Source organism: Oryctolagus cuniculus, chromosome Y, assembly GCF_051225735.1.
Source record: "Oryctolagus cuniculus isolate XC-2025 breed Fujian yellow rabbit chromosome Y, ASM5122573v1, whole genome shotgun sequence".
Classification (NCBI taxonomy): domain Eukaryota; kingdom Metazoa; phylum Chordata; class Mammalia; order Lagomorpha; family Leporidae; genus Oryctolagus; species Oryctolagus cuniculus.
In genome coordinates, this window is record NC_142889.1 from 21493418 (window position 1) to 21516991 (window position 23574).

Genomic DNA, 23574 nt, shown 5'->3' on the forward strand with positions numbered 1-23574 from the left:
ATAAACCACACAAGAGAGGCAAGTAAAAACAGGAAGGCATCAATGAAACCTGTAGAAAAATGCACAATAGAAATAAGGAAAAAGAGTTTTTAAAGCATATTAACAAAATTAATAAAATTAATATAAGTCATTAAGGAAAGAAAAGAGAAATACCATACAAACAACCAGCTTCAGGAATCCAAATAGCATCATCTTCAAAAATTTTCTTTTTTTTTCATTTTAAAGATTTATTTGAAAGTCAGAGTTACAGGGGAGGCAGCAGAGTAAAGAAAAAAAGAAAAACAAAGAACTACACACATACACATGAACACACACAGAGAGAGAGAGAGAGAGAGAGAGAGAGAGATCTCCCATCCCTTGGGTCACTACCTAAATGGCTACAGTGGATAGGGAGGCAGGAGCCAGGAGATTCATTTGGGTCTCCTGTGTTGGTTGCAGGGGTTTAAACACTTGGGCCAGCTTCAGCTGCTTTCTCAGGACACTTAGCAGGGTGCTACATCAGAAGTGAAGCACACAGGACTTAAATTGGTGCCTTTATGGGATGCTGGCATCCCTGCTGCAGCTTTACTCATTACACCATAAAGCCCCCCAGCTACCCTCCTCCATTTATAAACCTTAACAAGATAGTAAGTATTATGAGAAATAGTTTGGAGTAAAAATTTTTTAAAGAGATATCAAGTCACTGAATTTTGGAAACTAATATACCATAACACAGATATTGCATACTGTAGAGAACTTCCATATAAGTTAAATAAGACTAATCAATAGTTGAAAAATCAAATCAATGAATTTAAAAATTCCACAAGGAAAATTTCAGACTCAGACTTAGAAAATTCTAGGCATTCAAGGAAGGTTGTTGCTCATTTTCCCAGATTCATCTAAAGTGGCAATAGACAGAGAATATATTTGAATTTCTTTTGAATTCATTGCTTTACATTAGTGGACACAGATCAGGTGGAAGGAACTTAACATAAATCTTTAATAAGAGATACAGGTATTTGAAGCAAAATATGAAAACAGAAGAGATCAACAACAAGCAGGATACATTAGAAGATGCAAAGATGATTTAACATTCCAAAATAATCCGAGTAAATAATTCATGTGTAAGAAAAATATAAGTAAATCACATGAATGATGAGATTAAATGTTGAAAAGCTTTTAATACAACAACTTATAACTATAAAAAGAACAGAAAAATAATAGTGATTCTCTAATTGTAATTAAGACTAGCTACAGAGAAGTAATAAACAGCATAATTAACACAGAACACTAAACAATTTTTCCCTGGAAATAATCTTGGGCAAGGTTTTCTCCTCTCTCTTTCTTCAACATTGCCCTGGATGCATAATTAGGGAAATTAAACAAACAAAAAGAAATGCGAGGTATTGGGTTAGCTTTTAAGTAATAGAACTCTTAATGTATGTTAATGATATTAGTCTATGTAGAGAAAATCCAACACAAGCCAAAACCAAATATGAGCTGATAGGCGAATTAACTAAAATTATTTGGTACAGGATCAATACAATCAAGTAGGTTATGAGGTCCCCGTAAAAAGCAAATAGAAAACAATGGTAACGGACAAAGTACAATCCAGAAAATGAATATCTGTATGAGAAATACTCTTCAAATCCGTATTTAACAAAATCAAATGACCTAACAGAAAAATAAGCCAAGAACACAAAGAGAAAAAGGCCCAGAATCCATAAACAGTAAACTGCAACTCACCTGAGGATTATGGCAAGCTCCAGATTCAAGGTCTGAACAGGATCTCAGGAGATGGGATCCTGCGGGCGGGGCAGCGCCCCCTGCAGTCGGGAAGGCCAAGTTTCAGGCCTGAGACCAAGTCCGCCTCTCACTCCTCCCACTTGATGCAACCCCAAGGGCCCGCCCTCACACTAGAGACGATGCTGATTGGGTGCGTCCTCTGTGACATCATGTGGCCTCTGTGACTGTTAAATCAGGTGCGCCATGGCAACAGGGCAGACCCTGAGGGATCCTCTTCCTGGTCTGCTCCTGCTGGTCAGCTCAGACACTTCTACCCTGAACTCCCCTCAGCGCAGGGCCCTGAGAGGACGCCCGGAGTCCCTGGACGCAGGAAGCGGTGAGTGTGAGTCCCAGGCCCACAGGAGGTGAGGGGGGCGGGCAGCTGGGACCCTGGTGTATGGCCCTGTCTCAGTGTGCAGCGACTCCGCCTGAACGCGGCCTCACCTCTCCAGGTTGTGTGGGGAGAAGGAGAATCTGAACCTAACCCGTGACCTGATTTCCTTGAGTTGGGCACCGGGGTCTCAGGCCCTTAGCTTTTCCTAGGGGTCTGAATCAGTGTTTTGTTGCTAATGATGTAACAGCAACCACATGTTTTTGGGCCAAGGATGCGGGGCAGGGTGTGGGGACGGACTTTCTGCTGGTGAGGCTTGGGATGGCACAGATCCCATGTGGACAAATGGAGTGTGGGGGAGGCCAATCCCAGGTAGTGTGAGCACCAAGACCTGCAGCCTGGGGAACCTGAGTGTGGGTTCAACAGGCAGCCTCCCAGCGCTCGTTCCATTCATGTCTTTTGTAGAAATTTGCTTCCATTTATTCAGTCTGCCCACTTGTGTAGGAACTGTGTGACATGATTTGAATGTTACACTGCTGTTTTCTTTGATGAAACCTGAGTTTATTCAGTGATAAGATTTGAAAAAGGAAAGAGGATCTTTTATTTTCTGCTAAGTTTGATTAATAATGTAAACACTAATGGAATGGCTACCCAGGTAAATAAGTGGGCCTTGGTCAGTTCAGGGGTCTTGTTTCTTTTTGAAGTTTTATTTATTTATTTGAAAGGTAGAGTTACAGAGAGGTAGAAGTGGAGAGAGGGAGAGAAAGAGTGAGAGAGAGAGGGCTTCCATCCATTGGTTCATTCCCCAGATGGTCACAATGGCCAGAGCTGTGCTGATCCAAAGCCAGGATCCAGGAGGTTCTTCCTGATCTCCCATGGGGGTGCAGGGCCCCAAGAACTTGAGCATCTCCCACTTTCCCAGGCCATAGCAGAGAGTGGGATGGGAAGTGGAGTAGCTGGGATGGGAACCGGCACCTGTATGGGATGCTGGCAATGCAGGCGGCAACTTCATCTGCTGTGCTGCATTGTTGGCACCAGGGGTCTTCTTGATCTCTTCTACCTCTGCCCCCACTGGTGAAAGAGCTGAGGTTCTTTTTAATGGTGTGTGTGTGTGTGTGTGTGTGTGTGTGTATGTGGCATAAAGCTATTACTCTCAGCTGGCACCGCGGCTCACTAGGCTAATCCTCCACACCTGTGGCACCTGCACACCGGGTTCTAGTCCTGGTTGGGGCGCCGGATTCTGTCCCGGTTGCTCCTCTTCCAGTCCAGCGCTCTGCTGTGGCCTGGGAAGGCAGTGGAGGATGGCCCAAGTGTTTGGGCCCTGCACCCATGTGGGAGACCAGGAGGAAGCACCTGGCTCCTGGCTTCAGATTGGTGCAGCGTGCCAGCTGTAGCTGTCATTTGGGAGGTGAACCAGTGGAAGGAAAACCTTTCTCTCGGTCTCTCTCTCTTACTGTCTCACTCTGCCTGTCAAAAAATAAAATAAGCTATTACTCTCAATAGTGAGCTTTTCTTTGTTTATTTTGTGATATTTGTGATAATATTTTAATTTTTTTCTCATGTGTTGCTTCACAGTAAGTTTTTAAAATAATGCGAAAATGTTGTTAGGCTATAGGTTGTGAATAAATTCTACTTCTATAGGCAGTGTTAGTGGAATACAAGGATTAAGTATCTAACTTTTCATGCTTATGCACTTACTAAGTTTTTGACTTCCCAGCAGTTAGATTTACCTTATTTATTTATCCCACCTGGTGTTAACTGACATTTCTGGTTGGTAACATATTCCTAGTTCCTAATGACCACTGGTTGAGTATTTAGACTGTTGATCTATTTGTACTGATTAGGAATGATGGATCTGTATTTTTGCTTGGAGTTATATAAGTTTTCTCTTACATAACTTAATGCTCTACTTAGGGGCACTGGTAGCAAGCCTTGTAATGTCTTCTTGAAGAACTGCCAGTTGTCTCACTGTGTAACCCTTGTAGTAGTCTGACCTAAATTCTGATTAGTCTGAAATGAATGCTGTTTTTCTACATTTCATTGAATTGGTATTGTAATGGACTATTTTTCGGCATATTTTTATTTTTAAGCAGTTGTGTATAGATGTGTCTTAAATTGATGAGAATGGAATTTGGAAATATTTATATAATTTAAATGAACAAGGGAAGGCAGTTACCATATCCATTATGTTATCTACCTATTTTCATGATAAGAATCCTTAAAAGTCTAAATTCTTATTTATTTTTCTATAGTAGAACACATTGTTATTAACTATTTTCACCATGTTGCACAACAGACCTCTTGAATGTATTCCTACTATGCAAATGAAATGTGATTGGCCAAGATGACTTCAAATTCCCTTCATGTATCTGTATATTTAAATGGTTTTCCTATAGACAGCACGAAGTTGGGTCTTGATTTTATTTTTCCCATGTCAATCTCTATCTTTAGTGTATTTAGATAATGTACATTTAAAGTGATTATTGATGTAAGTGGGTTAGTATGTAATGTGGTTGCAATCATTTTCTCTGTTATGCTTTTTTTAAAAGTCTTATTTATTGATTTTTGTTTATTTGAAAGGCAGAGAGACAGAGAGAGGGAGATCTTCCATTGGCTGTTTCACCCCCTCTGGAAAAAAAAAAAAAAAAACAAACCTATAACAGTTGCAACTCAGCCAGATTGAACACAGGAGCCAGGAAGTCCATCCTGGTCTCGCACATGTGTGGCAGGGACCCAATAACTTGAGCCATCACCTACTGTCTCCCAGGGGGTGCATTCACAGGAAATTGAATCACAAGTGGGGTTGCTGAACTCAAAGGTGGCACTCTTATATGGGACATGGTTATCAAAATTGGAGTGTCAATTTGTTAAGTCAACAACAGGAGTCACTGTGCACACACTCCCCATGTAGGATCTCTGTCCTTAATGTGTTGTACAATGTGAATTAATGCTATAACTAGTACTCAAACAATACTTTACACTTTGTCTTTCTGTGTGGGTGCAAACTGTTGAAATCTTTACTTAATATATACTAAATTGATCTTCTGCATATAAAGATAATTGAAGATGAATCTTGATGTGAATGGAATGGGAGAGGGAGTGGGAGATGGGAAGGTTGCGGGTGGCAGGGAAGTTATGGGGGTGGAAGCCACTGTAATCCATCAGCTGTACTTTGGAAATTTATATTTATTAAATAAAAGTAAAAAAAAATTGGTGTGTTTAGCTGTTGCACCAAATACCCATGTCAATTCTTGTTTTTAAACATTTTTTGTAATCTTATTTTATATTTTAAATTTTTTTATTAATTTAATTCATTAAAGGCAGAGATAGAGAGTGATCTACCATGTGCTGGTTCACTCCTTAAGTTTCTGACACTGTGGCGTAACAGGTAGTGCTGCCAACTGTTGGTTTATTGATAGTCCCATATAATATATATATATATATATATATATATATAATATCATATTTCTATGATCAATTATCTCTTTTTTTAAAGATTTTATTTATTTATTTGGGAAGCAGTTACAGACAGAGAGGGAAAGAGAGAGATAAAAGAAAGGTCTGCATCCACTGTTTCACTCCCCAAATGGCTCCAAGGGCTGGAAGGTGGTCTGATCCAAAGCCAGGAGCCAGGCGCTTCCTCCAGGTCTCCCACATCAGTGCAGTAGCCCAGGGCTTGAGCCATCTTCCACTGCTTTCCTAGGCCATAAACAGAGAGCTGGTTGGAAGTGGAGCAGCCAGGTGACAAACCAGTGTTGATATGAGATGCTGGTGCTGCAGGTGGAGTCTTAGCCCACTGTCCCACGGTGCTGATCCCCAGCCATGGCTTTTAATTTCTGTGTTTGTCTGATAATTGTGGTGGCCTTCTAATTGACTGTAGGAAATATAAGCAGAGAAAAGAGTGCATTGCTTTGCTAGGGTGGCCATAACATAATACTGTCGAATATGTGGCTTGAATCACAGCAATATATTTCTCATAGTTCTAGAGATTAAATATTTGAGAGCAAGATGATAATGGGTTTGGTTGCTCCTGAGACCTCCCTTTGGTTACCACATAGCCACCATGTTGCTGTACCCTTACATGGTATTTCTTCTGTCTATGTGCATCCCTCCTTATAAGAACATTGATCAGTTTGAATCAGGGCTTCACATTTATGATATCATTTGATGTCAATTATCTGCTTAAAGTCTTATCTCCAAATAGGGTCACATTGGTTGTCAGCATTTCATGATATAAATTTTTGAGAGATACAGATCAGCCTGTAGTACTTAGAAGGTCCCAGGGATTTGCCCTGTAGGAAGCTGTCTCCAAGGAAGACTTCATTTTTGAAATGTGTGTTAATGTTTCTCACAGTATCATTTTCTTTTTTTCTTTTTTTTTTTTTTTTGACAGGCAAAGTGGATAGTGAGAGAGATAAAGGTCTTCCTTTACTGTTGCTTCAACCTCCAATGGCTGCTGCGGCCAGTGTGCTGTGGCCAGTGCACCGGGCTGATCTGAAGCTGGGAGCCAAGTGCCTCTCCTGGTCTCCCATGCAGGTGTAGGGCCCAAGCACTTGGGCCATCCTCCACTGCACTCCCGGGCCACAGCAGAGAGCTGGCCTGGAAGAGGGGCAACTGGGACAGAATCCGGTGCCCCGACGGGGACTAGAACCCGGTGTGCTGGTGCCGTAAGGTGGAGGATTAGCCTATTGAACCATGGCACCAGCCTCACAGTATCATTTTCAATACCATATGTAAATATTGCTGCATGCATGAACATGCATGTGCACAAACCCCTGTATACATTTGATACATTATTGTGAAGATGTTTAATGGTTGCATGGAGGTAAAGTTAATATAGTAATCCATATGATGACGTACTGGGGCCAGCAGTGTGGAATAGAAGGTTGAGCCTCTGCCTGCAGTGCCAGCACCCCATATATGTGCGGGTTCAAGTCCTGGCTGCTCAACTTCTCATCCAACTGCCTGCTGATGCACCTGGGAAAGCAGCAGAAGATGGCCCAAGTGCTTGGACCCTGCACCCACATGGGAGACCTAGAAGAAGCCTCTGGCTCCTAGCTTCAGCCTAGTGTAGCCCCAGCTGTTGCTGCCATTTGGGGAGTGAACTAATGGATGGATGTTCCATCTCTATTTCTCCCTCCCTCTCCCTCACCCTTTCTCCCTCCCCTTCCTTCCCTTCCTCCTCTTCTCTCTGTATCTCTGCCTTTCAAATAAACAAATCTTATTTAAAAATGACACAGTAACAAACATTAAAACATTATGAAAAGTAGAAAAATGATAAAACTGAATAAGTGTGTTATCCAATATCTAATTCCTAAAACATAAACAGCAAACAGAGGAGTGTTTTCTTAACATGGTTAAATTTTTTAAATTATAATTACTCAAAACTTAAACTTTTCATTATAGGGACACAACAGCAAGCTACTTTACCAAAAGCATAAATCCAATACCACTATAGTAATTTTTCATTATTGTTTCCTATTTTTTCAATATTCTCTACTTAATTGTGAATTATGGTGGGCTTTTCTGCTCTTTGAATACCACTTATAGTATTTAAGAAATTTACAAATTTATCATCAAGTGTGTTTTTTCAACACAGGCACTGATATTGCCAGTTTAGTGAACACTGGGGTGACCATTGCAGGATTTAAAATGAAATTTATATTATAATCACATAGGTCTCCCTAAAATCTGCAAAGCCTCCAAAGCACATAAATTATCATATCAGTAATTTATTAGAGATATTTGATTTAGTTTTATTTTTATGGTTAATGTGTCATTACTGTTTGGCAGTTAGAAATATAATTGATAAAGCATGTAAGCATTAAGATTGTATATTTCCTAGAAAGAATTTTGGCATGACAGTGTGAGTATATGTGTGCCTTCATTTTAGTAGGATTAATAAAAAATGTTTTAAAAAGATACATTACTTATTAATTTGAAAGGCAGAGTGACAAAGGCAGGGGGAGTTTACTCCATCAATGGCCCAAGGATCCAGACATAGCAAGGCCAAAGCCAGTAGCCCCAAATTCCTTTTGGTTTCCCATATGTGACAGGGGCTAAAGCATTTGGACAATCATTTGTTGTCATTCCAGGTGCATTATCAGGAAACCAGATCAGATTCATAGTAGCTAGGACTGGAACTGGTTTTCTAATGCAGATGCCAAGTAGTTCAAATGGTGGCTTTACCTACTGTGCCACAATGCCAGCCCTGAGAAATTTTGTTTAAAAAAAAAGGAAAATTCTTGTACCTTCCCTAGAAATGGTTCCAAAGACACTTGCAAGTAAAGAAATATTTACTGAAGACAGATTTGTTAAGAGCAGAGAGACTCAGTGCTTATGGATCCAGACCTATTTCCTACCTTCCCTGTCACAACTCAGTGCAATGGAAACTCCACTCCTAAGTGCAACTGAGAACACATGACACTCTCCTGCTAGCTGCCAGCTTGGGATGACATCCTCATTTTTGTCCTGTCTTCAGTTGCCTACTGCCAGAACTATGTGCTGAGTGAGTGCAGATGAGAGGTAGGGCTCAGACCACACTTGAATAATGGAGACTCTGTATTGGGCATTAGGATGCTTGGATCTCATCTCCCACAACATGAAATGTCCACTGTAGGCACATCCATATAAACAGTACATTTGCAGTGACTTTGGGTTGAAAGTATTAGAGATTTTAAAGAAACCGCCTTCTTTTTATTTATTTTTTATTTTATAAGCAAGGACAAATAACAATGAAAGAAAGTTTCCACCTGCTGGGTCATTCTCCATTCAAAACAAATAAGACTGAGCTAAGTTAAAATTGAAAGCTGGTAAGATAGGCATGATAACACTGAGAATTAAGTGTTAATTGGGATGCTCACTTCCCTTTTCAGAGGGTCAGTTCAGATCCTAGCCACTTTGCTTCTAATCCAGCTTCTGACTGTTAGGCCTGGGAAGGCAACACATGTTGGCCCACACCAGTATGGGAGATGAGACCTGCATGGAATTCCTCAGCCCTAATTTTGCCTTGGCCCAACTTTGGCTGTTGTAGGTATTTGGAGAGATGGGGGCATAAACCACCAGATGGAAAAATCTCTGTCACTCTCTCTGAATTTCAAATAAATTATTTTTTAAACAATTATAAATTGGAAGCTAGGCACTCAATTTTGGTCACCAATGTAGCTAGGTCCCAACTACTTGAGCCTGTACCTTCTGGGTGATACAGACCTAGGGTGAGCATTAGCAAGAAGCTGGAGCTGAATCAGGATGGAGCTGGGACTCAAACCCAGGCTGTCTGGGATGTGCTGACCCAAGCAGTTTATTAACCACTAAACTCAGCCTCAACACTTTAAGGAGATAAAAAAATTATAAGATTGTCAATGGTGATGGTTACAACTGAATGAAAACAGCGAATTGTATAGGTACTATTAACAGATGAATCTCATGGGAAGTTGCATTTATATCCAATTATGCTATGTAAGAAAATTATATAACTTAGAATATATTGTATTATTTCAAACGTTTCATGTAATGTATATTTTAGTGTCTCAAACTCCAGTGCACATCAAATGTTGACTTTCCTCTGTAGGTTACATTGCATATTTACATATAAATATAAATATAAATGTAAGACCAAGGGATGACAGCATATTAACTAGATAACGAACAGTGATTGATTCAGGACCAAGGGATATTGGTTAAAAGATGACATTAATCATCTTTTCTGTATATCTTTTCTGAGAATAAAATTAAGAAATGAATTAACATGAAACAAACCATGGTCAGACATCAGAGGCATGTGACTATATAATTTACCAGAGTTGAATCTGAGAAGACTAACATTTGGGACTGACATTGTGGTGCAGTAGGTTAGGACAGTGCTTGCAATGCTGGCACCCTATATTGGCATGCCATTTGGAGTCCTGGCTACTCTGCTTCTGATCCACATTCCTGTGAGTGTGTTTGGGAAAGCAGTGGAACATGGCCCAAGAACTTGGATCCCTACCAGCCATATAGGAGACCCAGATAGAATGGCCTGGTCCTGACTCCTGGCCCCATCCTGGCTGTTGCAGACACTTGGGGAGTGAGCCACAAGAATGAAGATCCATCTATCTCTTTGTCAGTCTCTCCTGCCTCTCTCCTTATTTCCCTTTCAAATAAATCTTTAAAAAAGAAAAAGATTAACCTCATTTCATAATACTTGTGATGGAATCTTAATTACCCAATCTCCTTTCTATTCATCTCTCCCTTTATACTACAGGGACTATTTATTCCCATTCATCCAGTACAAATTACTTACTAGAATTGCTGTCATGACTTGGTGCTCAAAAACATGAACTGCAATCATCATATGATATCTATACTTAAGAAACAGATAAAGAAGCTGCTTAAGGTTAGCCATCTATTTGTGAGTATGTTCTTCCCACTTTTATTCATATCAGGACTCCTCACTGAATCCAAATATCTGACCCCAGTAGGAACAGCTCCCATTGAAAGAGGTGTGTGATGATCAAGGGAACAATTCCTGGGAATGGGTATGAGAAACCAGTATGTTGTGTTGCTAAACTAGTTCTTTGATCCCTGAAAGTTCATTTTTTTTATTTCAAGGAATGTGTCATAGAGACCCATTTTTTTAAGCATGTAATTTCTTCTGTGTCCTGAGATGAGAGTACTTAGGTTATAAATTCAATTTTGCACAATAGTCACTAAAGGGCAATGGCAGGATCAGAGAAGGCTTGGGAATTTCAACAGGGCAAACCATAGGTGAGGCACAAAGAAAGCCAGGGATAGGCTGTGGGTCAAGAGTCAGTACCCTGTCCTACTCCACTCAAGTTCATCTCAATTCTAGCCATCTTCATATGAGAGCTCCATGAAACCCTCTGTTGGCCTCTTTGCCTAGTTTGTAACATAAACCAACAAGTAGAGGGAAAAGTTCAGATCCATTTCTTAGAACAGAAAGTGATTTGTTAGATATTTAGATGGACAGATGGATTTCAGAAGCTCTTAGTTATGTAACTAAAGGAGATTGAAACCTTTGTATTTGTGGACACTTTTTGTTTCAAAATATGCACTAGAATATTTTACTCAACTCTGGAATATGACTCAAGGATGGAACACTAATTATTTTAGTAGAAAAGACTAAGTATCTTTATATGACCATACTTCCCCTCCCCATACTGTCTATGGATTGTGTGAATCAAATATGTTTATAATGCAAGTTTTTCTCTTTTAATATCAGTTACCCATTTTTTGACAATCATAAATGTTGCAGAGATTTAGTGTTGGTCCATTTCTAATTATTATTTTTTTTAGATTTTTTTTTGATATGCAGAGTAGACAGTGAGAGAGAGAGACAGAGAGAAAGGTCTTCCTTTTCCCGTTGGTTCACCCAACAATGGCCGCTACAGCTGGCGTGCTACGGCTGGTGCACCACACTGATCTGAAGCCAGGATCCAAGTGCTTCTCCTGGTCTCCCATGTGGGTGCAGGGCCCAAGCACTTGGGCCATCCTCCATTTTCCTCCTGGGCCACAGCAGAGAGCTGTACTGGAAGAGGAGCAACTGGGACAGAATACAGCACCCCAACTGGGACTAGAGCCCGATGTGCTGGCACCACAGGCGGAGGATTAGCCTATTGAGCCACAGCGCCGGCCCATTTCCAATTATTTAAAATGTGAGCAAATCAGATTACTGCTGATAATCACTTTGTAAAATATAAATAAAATGCAATACAGTGCCCAACTAGAGTATAAAATATTTCAATATATTCTTTTTTAAAAAGATTTAGTTATTCATTTGAAAGTCAGAGGAGAGGCAAAGACAGACAGAGAGGTCTTCCATCCTGTGGTTCACTCCCCCATTGGCCACAATAGCTGGAGCTGTGCTGATCCGAGGCCAGGAGCCATGACCTTCTTCTGGGCCTCCCAGGCCCAGGGGCTCAAGCACTTGGATCACCCTCCACTGCTTTCCCAAGGCACAGCAAAGAGCTGGACTGGAAATGGAGCAGCCAGGTTTCAAACCGGCACCCATATGGGATGCCAGCACTTCAGGCCAGGATGTTAAACCACTGTGTCACAGCACCAGCCCCTCAATACATTCTTATGATATCCAGGCATTTTGTGTGGCAGCAGCCTAGCTGACAGTTGGCATGACTCATGCTCATGAACAGGTCTATGTGAAGGTCTCTTGATTGTATATGGCATGCAATTAAATTCTTCCTTACCAAGAGTATATCAGCATTTGATATATAACAAATCAACAAAAATATGTTATGGTTTTCTTTGTAATTATTTTTTAAAAGGCTGAGCATCAGAGAAGGGGTGGAGGGGGGAGGGACAAAGGATGAGGGAGAAAGAGACTGTTCCATCTACTGCTTGATTCACTCTCTAATTATCCTAACGGCCAGGGCTATGCCAGGCTGAAGCCAGAAGGAAATAATCTTACCTGCATCTCTTTTGAAGGTAACAGGAACCCAAGTACTTATCCATCATCCACTACCTCCCAGGTACAACAGCAGGGTGTTTTATTTTAAGTATGGAATAACCAGGATGAAAACCACAAATTTGCTTATGGGATGTGTGTCCCAAGCAATATTCTAACCTGCATCACCATATACAACCCTCTCAAGTTTGGTGGTTTGCTCTGGCTCTTGCCCAAACCCTGTGTCTCCAATAGACAAGTCCCAGACTTCTTCATAATATAAATGTTTAATAAGGTAAACTCCAATAAGCAAGTACTTTTCAAAGTGTGTAGGTGTCATATTTACTGATGTCCAGTTGTGTAAAGCAAGAAAAATGGTAATGCCAAGGATCATTGTGATGAAGATTATTTGAAGGCTTGTGTGTTGGGAGGTGTGTTATTTGGGATAATTACTAGGAAAGTATAGTACAATAAGTATGTATTATATCCATTTTTACTGTACAGTTGTGGGTAAAAATACACAGGTTGCTAAATGACTAAATTCTATAGGATTTTCAGTATATGGACGGACTCCTGTTCAGTACATCTGTAGTAATACCAAAGTAGTTAATACCACTCAAGTATTTTTTTTTCTGTAGTATGGTTTTAGTGACAAAATGATGTTTACTTCTATGATATACTGAAATTTGTTTAAACAGTCATCCTGAAAATAATAAATTGCTTCTCAGTCATAACATTAGCTTTTTTATTTAAAGATATATTTTATTTATTAAAAAGACAGAGTTACAGAGAGAGGTAGAGACAGAGAGAGAGGTCTTCTATCTGCTGGTTCACTCTCCAGATGGCTGCAATGGCTGGAGCTGCACCGATCCAAAGCCAGGAGCTAGGAGCTTCTTCTGGGTCTTCCATGTGGGTGCAGAGGCCCAAGGACTTGGGCCATCTTCTACTGCTATCCCAAGCCATACAGGATCAGAAGAGGAGCAGCTGGTACTAGAATCATTGCCCATATGGGAAGCCGGTGCTTCAGGCTAGGGCATTAACCCACTGTGCTACAGTGCCGGCCCTATCACTTGCTTTTTAAAAATAAGTAGCAACAAAATGATTCCATTAACCTAAGGATAATTAGATTTAATCACTGCCAGTTAGTAAAATTTTGGGTGCTCTTTCAGGATCTTCCCTTTCCCTTATCAAGTGTAAATTGCTAACTCACCACAGAGATTGTTTCTGTTTCTCCAGCTAATATATCTATAATTCTGCATTCATTTCTATCATGATCTTCCCTACATTGTATAGTCTAAGTGCAAGCGAGACCAGTTCTCTCACAACTCCCTGTATTCACTTTCTTTCCCAGGTGTAATTGTAGATACCACTACATGTTTCGGGGGCCAAAGAAAATGAATACAACACCAGTAAGTTGTTGCTTATTTCTCAACTTGTTTTACATTGTATTATAGGAGCTTTATGAGCATTTTTAAATTAAAATGGAAACATAAAGTGATAAACAAGGTAGTATTGTCATAGTTATAAGGTATTAGAGCCATCAGAGCTGATTGTAAATTTGTCTACAGTCTTTCTGATGCCTCAAAGACATATCTGTTACATGGTCCAAATCAGAAATTAGAATTTGCTAAATTCTAGTGGAAAATGAAGTCTGGAATAGTATTTATTGGTCATATGATGCTAAAGTGGAAGTGGTTTAGTTCCAATCTAGAAATAAACATACAACATTCTGCACTGGTAAGAGTTGCTAACTGGTAATAAATCAGTTAATAAAGTGTTTTAGGAATTGTGAAAATAACCTTGGGAGACTGTACCGGATTTATGGGTTGGACTGGGGTTGTGTGGAGAGCAGAATCTCTTCAGATTCTTAAACAGCTCTACATACATTTCTTCCTGCCAGACTATACATGCTGGTTGTGCTGCAAACTTCCCAAAGCTCTGTCTTCCAGCAAATCATTCCATTCTTCATTCATACTTTAAGCTACTCAAAGTACCCTCAATTCAATTAGTCAAACATTTATCAATGTCATTAAGTATATTGTCTGGCTTTTGCCTTGCTTGAATCTTTTACATTTAAAATATATTTACATATTTGAGAATTAGAAATAGAGACAGGTAGATTAGGAGAAATTAAAGAGCCTCTTATCCACTAACTTACTCTCCTAAATATCCATAGTAACCAAGAATGAATCCAAGAGCCAGGAATGTACTCCTTTCCCCTGACATGAGTGGTAGAAGCCTAATTACTTGAATTATTACCACTGCCTCCCAGCACATGCGGTAGCATAAAATTGGACTCAAAAGCAAGAGCTGGGAATAAAAACAAGCACTGTTAACTAGAATTAGAATATCTTTTTAAAATTTTATTTATTTATATAAGTAGAACAGATTTCATGTATTTCCTATATATGGTTTTAAGAACATGACGATACTTTTCACTCTCTCTCCCTTCCCTTCCTCCTTTTCCCTTTCTTATTTTTCTTTTAATTTGTGTGATAGCACATTTTCAAGTTACTTTATAATCACAAGCTCAGTCCTCCACTAAATAAAGAATTCAACAAGTAGATAGTAGAAACGTCACTGTTCCTGAGGAATATAGACAAGGGATACAGATGATAATTAGATCTCAAGATGTCAGTTTCACTCATACATTTTTTTCTGCTGTATAGGCTACCAAAAATCAGAGAAAATATTTTTGTCTTTTTAGGATTGACCTGTTTCAGTAGGCATAATTGTCTTCAATTGCATCCATTTTGTTGCAGAAGAAGGATTTCATTCTTTTTTATGGCTGAGTAGTATTCCATTTTATATATGTGTGTGTACATACATACACACACACACACACACACACATACCACATTTGCTTTATCTAGTCATCAGTTTATGGACATCTGGGTTGATTCCCTATCTTAGCTATTATGAATTGAGCTGCTATATAAAGTTGGGGGCACAGGTAATTCTTTCATATGCTGATTTTATTTCCTTTGGGTAAATTCCCAGGAGTGGGATGACTATGTCATGTGTTATATCCATTTTTGGATTTCTGAAGAATCTCCAAAATGTCTTCCATAATGATTGTGTTAGTTCACATTCCCACCTAAGTGTATAAGGGTACATTTTGCCTACATTCTTGCTAATATTTATTTGGAGGGGCACTTTTGGGTGAAAGCCATTCTTACTGGGGTGAAGTGAAACCTCATTATGGTTTTTATTTTCATTTCTCTTGTGCAAATCTTGTTGCCTTGGCTTTGGTTCTAGGTGAACCCAGGATTGTAGTGTCTGAGTGAGTCCTTTTATTTTAGTGGCTGTCAGCTGTGTCTGTTAGTAACACAATGGTCTAGTCAGCTGCAGTTCCTAGGGATGGAAATGTGCCTTTTAGATGAATAAGGGTTTCTTTGGGTGTGCATCTTTGGTCCACAGATTCTGTGTTAAGTCTTCCTGATGATTGCGATAGCCAAGGGCTTGTTCTTGGTGCTGAGGAAGATGAGGATGGCTGGTCCTTGACTTACCGGCAAGCCTGAGTGATACTGGGATTTGTGGCACTGATTTCTGTGGCTTTAGGACTGTGTGATATGGATTGTCCCTTCCTCAGTTCTTGGTAAGAGAGTCCAACTGGCACTTTGTTGTGTAATAACAACAACCCTAGTCCTAGGACTAGGTGTACAGGTTTTACTCTGCAGAGTAAATGGGTCCAGAGAGGAGGAATGCAAGCAGGTTCTTCCCTATGTCCACTGGGTAGATTTCAGTGGCACTCAGAAATTTACAATGAATTGTTACAGTCCTGGTCTTTCAGGTATAGTGGATCATTACCCAGATCTCCTGGGGTGGGAACAAACATTTTTATGGCCTGCTTCTGGTGGTAGCCCCCAGAAGCTAAGGCGATTTTCCCTGGCTCAGGTAGAGTATGTGAGTGTAGCTCTGCCCCCAAACTCCCACAGACGCAGGATGCAGGGATCTGTCTTTTGCCTTACACATTGCCCTGACTCTACAGTGCTGGTAGGAGCAGAGCAGAGGCTCACTGTGTATCTTCTCTGCTCAGTGTCATGCTCTGCAGGAATCAGGGAGGGGAAGGAAGCAAGGAGGCTTCCCTGCTCCAAGCTCATCAGTTGCTCAGGCCCCATCAGCTCTCAGGTTGAGGTAGGAAGTCAGTGGGTGACTGACTTTTTTTTTTTTTTTTACTTCTTTGTCTAACATTTCGGTCAGTCACTTCTCTGGAAAATAGTATTTCCTTTGTTCTGTTCATATCTCAGAGCAGCTTAAGTCATTATGGCTATACCCGATTCAGCCATCTTGGATCTCACCATGATATATTTTTGATTTGTAGCTCATCATTTATTCTGTTGTTGTGAATGTTGGATAGTGATTTATAAATATTATTTTGGTCAATACTGTCATTCATGTGTATGGTTGATGTTTTATTAGTTTCATCAATTACTATAAAATGTAAATCAATTTTCTAACATTACTTTTGAGGCTTTTTCTTAAGTTTCTTTTTTAGTTTTGTGGACTTTGTTTCATATCATTTGAGGTTTTGTTTTTAGGCACATTAGCATTTATAATGATATGATCAGCCTGATTTATTATCTGTTTATTATGATGAAAAGTCCCTGAGTATTTCTTTAGCGATATAAGACCCAAAAAATCATTTGGTTTGACCCTGCCAAGACAACCACAGGTGGTATTATTAATTCAAGGAGCTAATGACAAGCTAATTTTAAGTTGATAATTTTGTATGGACAGCACATAATGTTGTAATATCCAAATGGCCTTTGGCAGTAAAAAATGCTCCTATGTTCCTAACTCCTACTAATCCAAGTATTCATTTTGTATCATTTTATTTGAAAATAGACTGCTTCTTTTATATTATATTCTCATTTTCCTGTTCAGAAAATGTCTTTTGTATACTTCATGGATTAATGCTTTATTTATTTTTATTTACTTGATAAAAAATTAAGAGCTCTATCTGCTGTTTCACTCCCTCAAATACCTGCAATGGCTGGAACAGGGTCCAGGCTAAAGCCAGGAGGCTGGAACTCAATCCAGATCACTCATGTGGATATCTGTGACCCAGCTGCTAGAGCCATCATCTGGCACTTACCTGGTGTGCATTATTATGAAGTTAAATCACAAGCAAGGGTAGGAACTTTGATATGAGATGTGAGCATCCAAAGAAGCAGCTTAACCCAATGAGCGAAAATACCTGCCCTTGTTCACCTCATATTTTACAGCAATTACACTACATATAGAATCAAAGATGGAAGGATATTTTTTTCAGTGTAGTGAAGATTTCTTTCACTAATTTCTGAGGAGAAGTCAGCTATCATTCATACATAGCTGACCCAGTAGGCTGTTGTTTCTTTCACAACATTCAAGGTCTGTTCTTTGTATTTGGAATCCTTCATTTTGTTATTTGCTTGTAGTAGCTTTCTATCTGTTGATTAAGGGGTCACTGAACATTTCAAATCTATAAATTGATGTTTTTTTAATAAAATTTGAGAAGCTTTTCACCATTTCAAAATACATATTTTGTTTTTCATTTATTCTCTTCCTACTGAAATTTATTGCAGTTATGAGGGACTTCACAAAGATTCTGGAAAGTTGAAAGAAAAAAGAAGTTTATTTTAGTGCAAAAATGTTAGTAACCCATGCATAAAACTGGTCTAGAAGTTCATTGAAAATGCATACTATAAAACATGATTCATAAAGGTTATGGAAAGTGTGTATTTGTAGATTAAATTTTTTTAACCAAAGTGAACTTTTCTTTTTAATTCTGCATTTTAAATGTTAGATTACTTTCTATATTGTTCCTGGACTTCTGAAGCTTTGCATATTTATGTAGTATCTTTCATTAATTAAAAAAGGCTTTTGGGGGGTGACACTGTGGCATGGTGGGCTAAGCCTCTGGCTGTGGTGCTGGCATCCCATATTGGTACCAGTTTGTATCCCAGATGCTCCTTTTCCAATCCAGCTTATGGCCGGGAAAGGCAGCAGAAGGTGGCCCAAGTGCTTGGTTCTCTGTACCCATGTGGGAGACCCAGAGGAATCTCCTGGCTTCTGATTGGCTTAGCTCTGGCTGAGCCATCTGGAAAGTGAACCAGTGGATGGAGGAACTTTCTGTCTTTCATTCTGTCTGTAACTCTGCCTCTCAAATTAATCATACAGTCTTTAAATAAAAAAAGTATTTTGATCTATGTCCATCTTAGTCTCTTTGTGATAAGACTGTCAAACAGGTTATTTAGAAAGAAAACATTTTTTGCCAAAATGTATATACTTTAAAATACTTTTTCAAAATGTATGCACTTTCTCTTTCTGTTAATAAAAGAGAGAGGGAGAGAATAAGGGAGATTCTATCACCTGTTTCACTCACAATAGGAGTTACAACAGCCAGAACTGGGCAAGGCCAATGCCAGGAGCCAGAACCTCCATCTGAGTCACTGCATGTGTGTCAGGAACCCAAGTACTTGGGCAATTATACATTACATTCCTACATGCTTTAGAAGGAAGCTGAATTGGAAGTTGAGTAGCCAGGACTCAAATCAGACTCTATGAGATGAGAGCTTCACCAGTGGTGACATAACATGCTGCGCCACAAGACCAGCCTCAAGAAAACAGTTATTTCTTCTAGTCTGGGAGCTAGACAGTCTAAAGTCAAGAGGCCAATCTAGAAAGGGCCATCTTCCTGCATCACAGTGTGGCAGATAACATCACACAGTAAGAGAAAAAAGTAGAGGTCTTTTAAAATTGGTGTTAAGCTGTTCTTTATGATAGCAACTTTTACTTTGTGGACTAAACTTGCATTGTGCTATTTTTTCCTTTTCCTACAAATAGGTTTTCACTGTAATACTGTTACATCTATAGAATTTAAATAGCTTATCAGTCTTTATCTAACTTTATATGATTTGTAAATACTGGAAGATACTTGCAGATACTTTAGGTATCTTGTCTACTACTTTCAACACCTAACTTAAATTTTTTCCTAGTTTTTCTGTCCTTGAGTATAAGTCAGATTTTCATTTTTCCCCCAAGTATAGTGATTTTGAATTTTATCTTGAGTATTGTAAGGCATATGTTGCAGAAATTGTGAATACTGTAATATTCTTTAGAATGATTTGGTTTACATTAATTTGCTGTATTAAAATTCTGAACTCCATATTCTTTGCAGTGATCAATAAGTCCTTGCTTCTCATAGTGTCAGTTTCACTTCTACAGGTTTCCTTTTAGGTGCTCAGTTAGTTGTCACAGATTAGGGAGAACATATGCTATTTGTCCCTTTTGGGCTGGCTTATTTCACTCAGCATGATGTTTTCCAGATTCCTCCATTTTGTTGCAAATGACTGAATTTCATTTTTTTATTTCTGTGTAGTATTCTATAGAGTACATGTCCCATAATTTATTTATCCAATCATCTGTCGATGGGCATTTAGGTTGATTCCATGTCTTAGCTATTATGAATTGAGCTGCAATAAACATTGAGGTGCACACAGCTCTTTTATTTGCCAATTTAATTTCTCTTGGGTAAATTCCAAGGAGTGGGATGGCTGGGTTGTGTGGTAGTGCTATATTCAGGTTTCTGAGGAATCTCCAAACTGACCTCCATAGTGGCTTTACCAATTTGCATTCCCACCAACAGTGAATTAGTGTGCTTATCTCCCCACATCCTTGCCAGCATCTGTTGTTAGTGGATCTATGTATGAAAGCCATTCCAGTCAGGGTGCAGTGAAATCTTACTGTGCTTTTGATTTGCATTTCCCTGATGGCTAGTGATCCTGAAAATTTTTTCATGTGTCTGTTGGCCATTTGGATTTCCTCTTTTGAAAAATGTCTATTGAGGTCCTTGGCCCATCTCTTAAGTAGGTTGTTTTGTTGTGATGGAATTTCTTTATCTCTTCGTAGATTCTGGATATTAATCCTTTATCAGTTGCATAATTTGCAAATATTTTCTCCCACTCTGCCAGTTGCCTGTTCACTTTCCTGACTCTTTATTGTGAAGTGCAGAAACTTCTCAATTTGATGTATTCCCAGTTGTTAATTTTTGCGTAGGCTTCCTGTGCCTCTGGGTTCTTTCCCAAGAAATCTGCCAGTGCCAGTATCTTGCAGGGTTTCTCTGATGTTCTCTAGTAATTGGATCATGTTGGGTCATACATTTAGGTCTTTAATCCATGTTGAGTCAATTTTTTGTAAGGTGTAAGGTAGGGGTTTTGCTTCCTAATTCTGCATGTGGAGATCCAGTTTTCCCCAGCACCATTTGTTGAATAGACTGCTCTTGCTCTGGGAATTGGTTTTAGCTTCTTGATCAAATATAAGTTTGTTATAGCTGTTTGGATTGATTTCTGGTGTTTCTATGCTATTCTGTTGGTCCATCCATCTGTTTCTGTAACAGTACCAGGTGTTTTGATTATGACTGCCCTGTAGTATGTCTTGAAATCTGGTTTTGTGATATGTTTGGCTCTGTTTTTGTTTTCTAGGATTGCTTTAGCTATTCAAGTTCTCTTGTGCCTCCATATGAATTTCAGCATCATTTTTTCAAGATGTGAGAAGGACATCTTTGGTATTTTGATTGGTATCAAATTGAATCTGTAAATTGCTTTTGGGAGAATGGAAATTTTGATTATATTGATTCTTCCAATCCATGAACATGATTTTTCCATTTTTGATATCTTCTTCAATTTCTTAAAATTTTGTAATTCTCATCATAGAGATCTTTGAATCCCTTGGTTAAGTTTATTCCAATGTGTTTTTTGTAGTTATCGTGAATGGGATTGATATTAGAAATCCTTTCTCAGCCATGGCATTGTCTGTATATATAAGGGTGGCTGATTTTTGTGTATTGGTTTTGTAACCTGCTACTTTACCAAACTCTTCTATGATTCCAATAGTCTCTTGGTAGAGTTGCAGATCATATCATCTGCAAAGAGGGATAGTTTGACTTCTTCCTTCCCAATTTAAATCCCTTTGATTTCTTTTTATTGCCTAATAGCTCTGGCTAAAACTTTCAGTATTATATTGAATAGCAGTGGTGAGAGTGGACATCCCTGTCTAGTACCAGATCTCAGTGGGAATGGTTTCAACTTTTCCCCATTCAGTATGATGCTGACCATGGGTTTGTCATGAATCATCTTGATTGTAATGAAGGATGTTCCTTCTATACCTAATTTGCTTAGAGTTTTCATCGTGAAAGGGTGTTATATTTTATTGAATGCTTTCTCTGCATCTTTTGAGATAATTGCATGCTTTTTCTTCTGCAGTTTTTAAATGATTTATTGATTTGCAAATGTTGAACCATCCTTTCATACCAGGGATAACTCCCACTTGGTCTGGGTAGATGATCTTTCTGATGTGTTGTTGCATTCTACTGGCTAGAATTTTATTGATGATTTTTTTCATCTATGTTCTTCAGGTAAATTGATTTGTAATTCTCTTTCTATGGTGCCTCTTTTTTAGGTTTAAGGATGAAGGTGATTCTGGCTCTGTAGAAATCATTTGGGAGGATTCCCTCTCTTTCAGTTGTTTTGAATAGCTTGAGAGTACTTGGAGTTAATTCTTTAAATGCCTGGTAGAATTCAGCAGTGAATCCATCCGGTCCTAGGCTTTTCTTTGTTAGGAGGGCCTTTATTACTGTTTCAGTTTCTGTCTTAGATATGGATCTATTTAGGTTTTCTATGTCTTCATGGTTCAATTTAGGTAGGTTGTATGTGTCCAGGAATCTCTCTATTTCTGCTAGACTTCCCAGTTTGTTGGCATACAGCTCTTTGTAGTAATTTCTGATGACTATTTCTTTGGTGTCTGTTGTTTCTGTTGTTACATTCCCTTTCTCATCTCTGATTTTAATGGTTTGGGTCTTCCCTCTCCTTTTTTTTTTTTTTTTTGGTTAGTTGGTCCAATGGTGTGTCAATTTTGTTTATTTTTCAAAAACCCAGCTCTTTGTTTTGCTGATCTTTGTAATTTTTTGGATTAAATTTTGTTGATTTCTTCTCTGATTTTAATTGTTTCTTTTCTCCTACTAGGTTTGGGTTTGGTTTTCTGTAGAGTTTCTAGATCCCTGTTATGGATTGGTAGCTCATTTATTTGGTGCCTTTCCAATTTATTGATGTAGGCACCTATTGCTATAAACTTTCCTCTTAACAATGTTTTTGTGGTATCCCATAAATTTTGATATGTTGTGTTGTTATCTTCATTTGCTTCTAGAAAGTTTTTGATTTCTCTTTTGATTTCTTCAGTGACCCAGTGTTCATTCAGGAGCATGTTGTTCAGTTTCCATGTGTTTACATATGCTCTAGAGATTCCTGAGTTGCTGATTTCCAGATTCCTTCCATTGTGTTCTGAGAAGATGCATGGTATGATTTTGACTTTTTTGAATTTGCTGAGACTTGGGAAGTGAAACAGCTAATGGAAGATTTTTTCCCTATCTTTCTCTCCCTGTCATTCAGTCATGCAAATACATAAATACTTAAAAGGAGAGAAAAACCTCTAGAATTTTGGTAAAGGACAATGTTTCTTCAGGAAATGTTAACATTTTTCTGTATAGCTTGTGATTTGTAGCCTGATCTGTTGATCAATAGGATTACAATTTTCACTAGCTTAGGATATATTTCTCTGATCCTACTCCCAGTGAGGTCTGCACTTACATATGTGCCATACCACTTGCCCATACCACTTGCTACCATCCAACACATCACTGAGTCTCCAGTACTTTCATCTGAGATCCCATATTAATGAGACCCATTCCAATGGAAGATATTTGTATCCTCAGCAAAATGAGAATGAAAAAATCTCCTTCCTCTGTAGTCATTTTTGGCATTGGATTTAACCTCCCATGCTACATATCTTCAAAATTTGGCAATTGATAATACACAAAAAAGGCATATCTGCTGATGTTTAAGTTACTAATTTTGTCATTCTACCTCTAAAAATTCTGCTGAGTTTTCTATTCTTGATTTTGAGCTTGCATAGTTTCTGGATATTGAGTTTCAGTTAGAATAGATTTTCCTAATCTAAGATTATTAATCACACACTGCATGTAATTCTAAAGTTGTTAAATACTCAGTGTGAACTGTGGGTTCACTTTTAATTTTATTTTGTG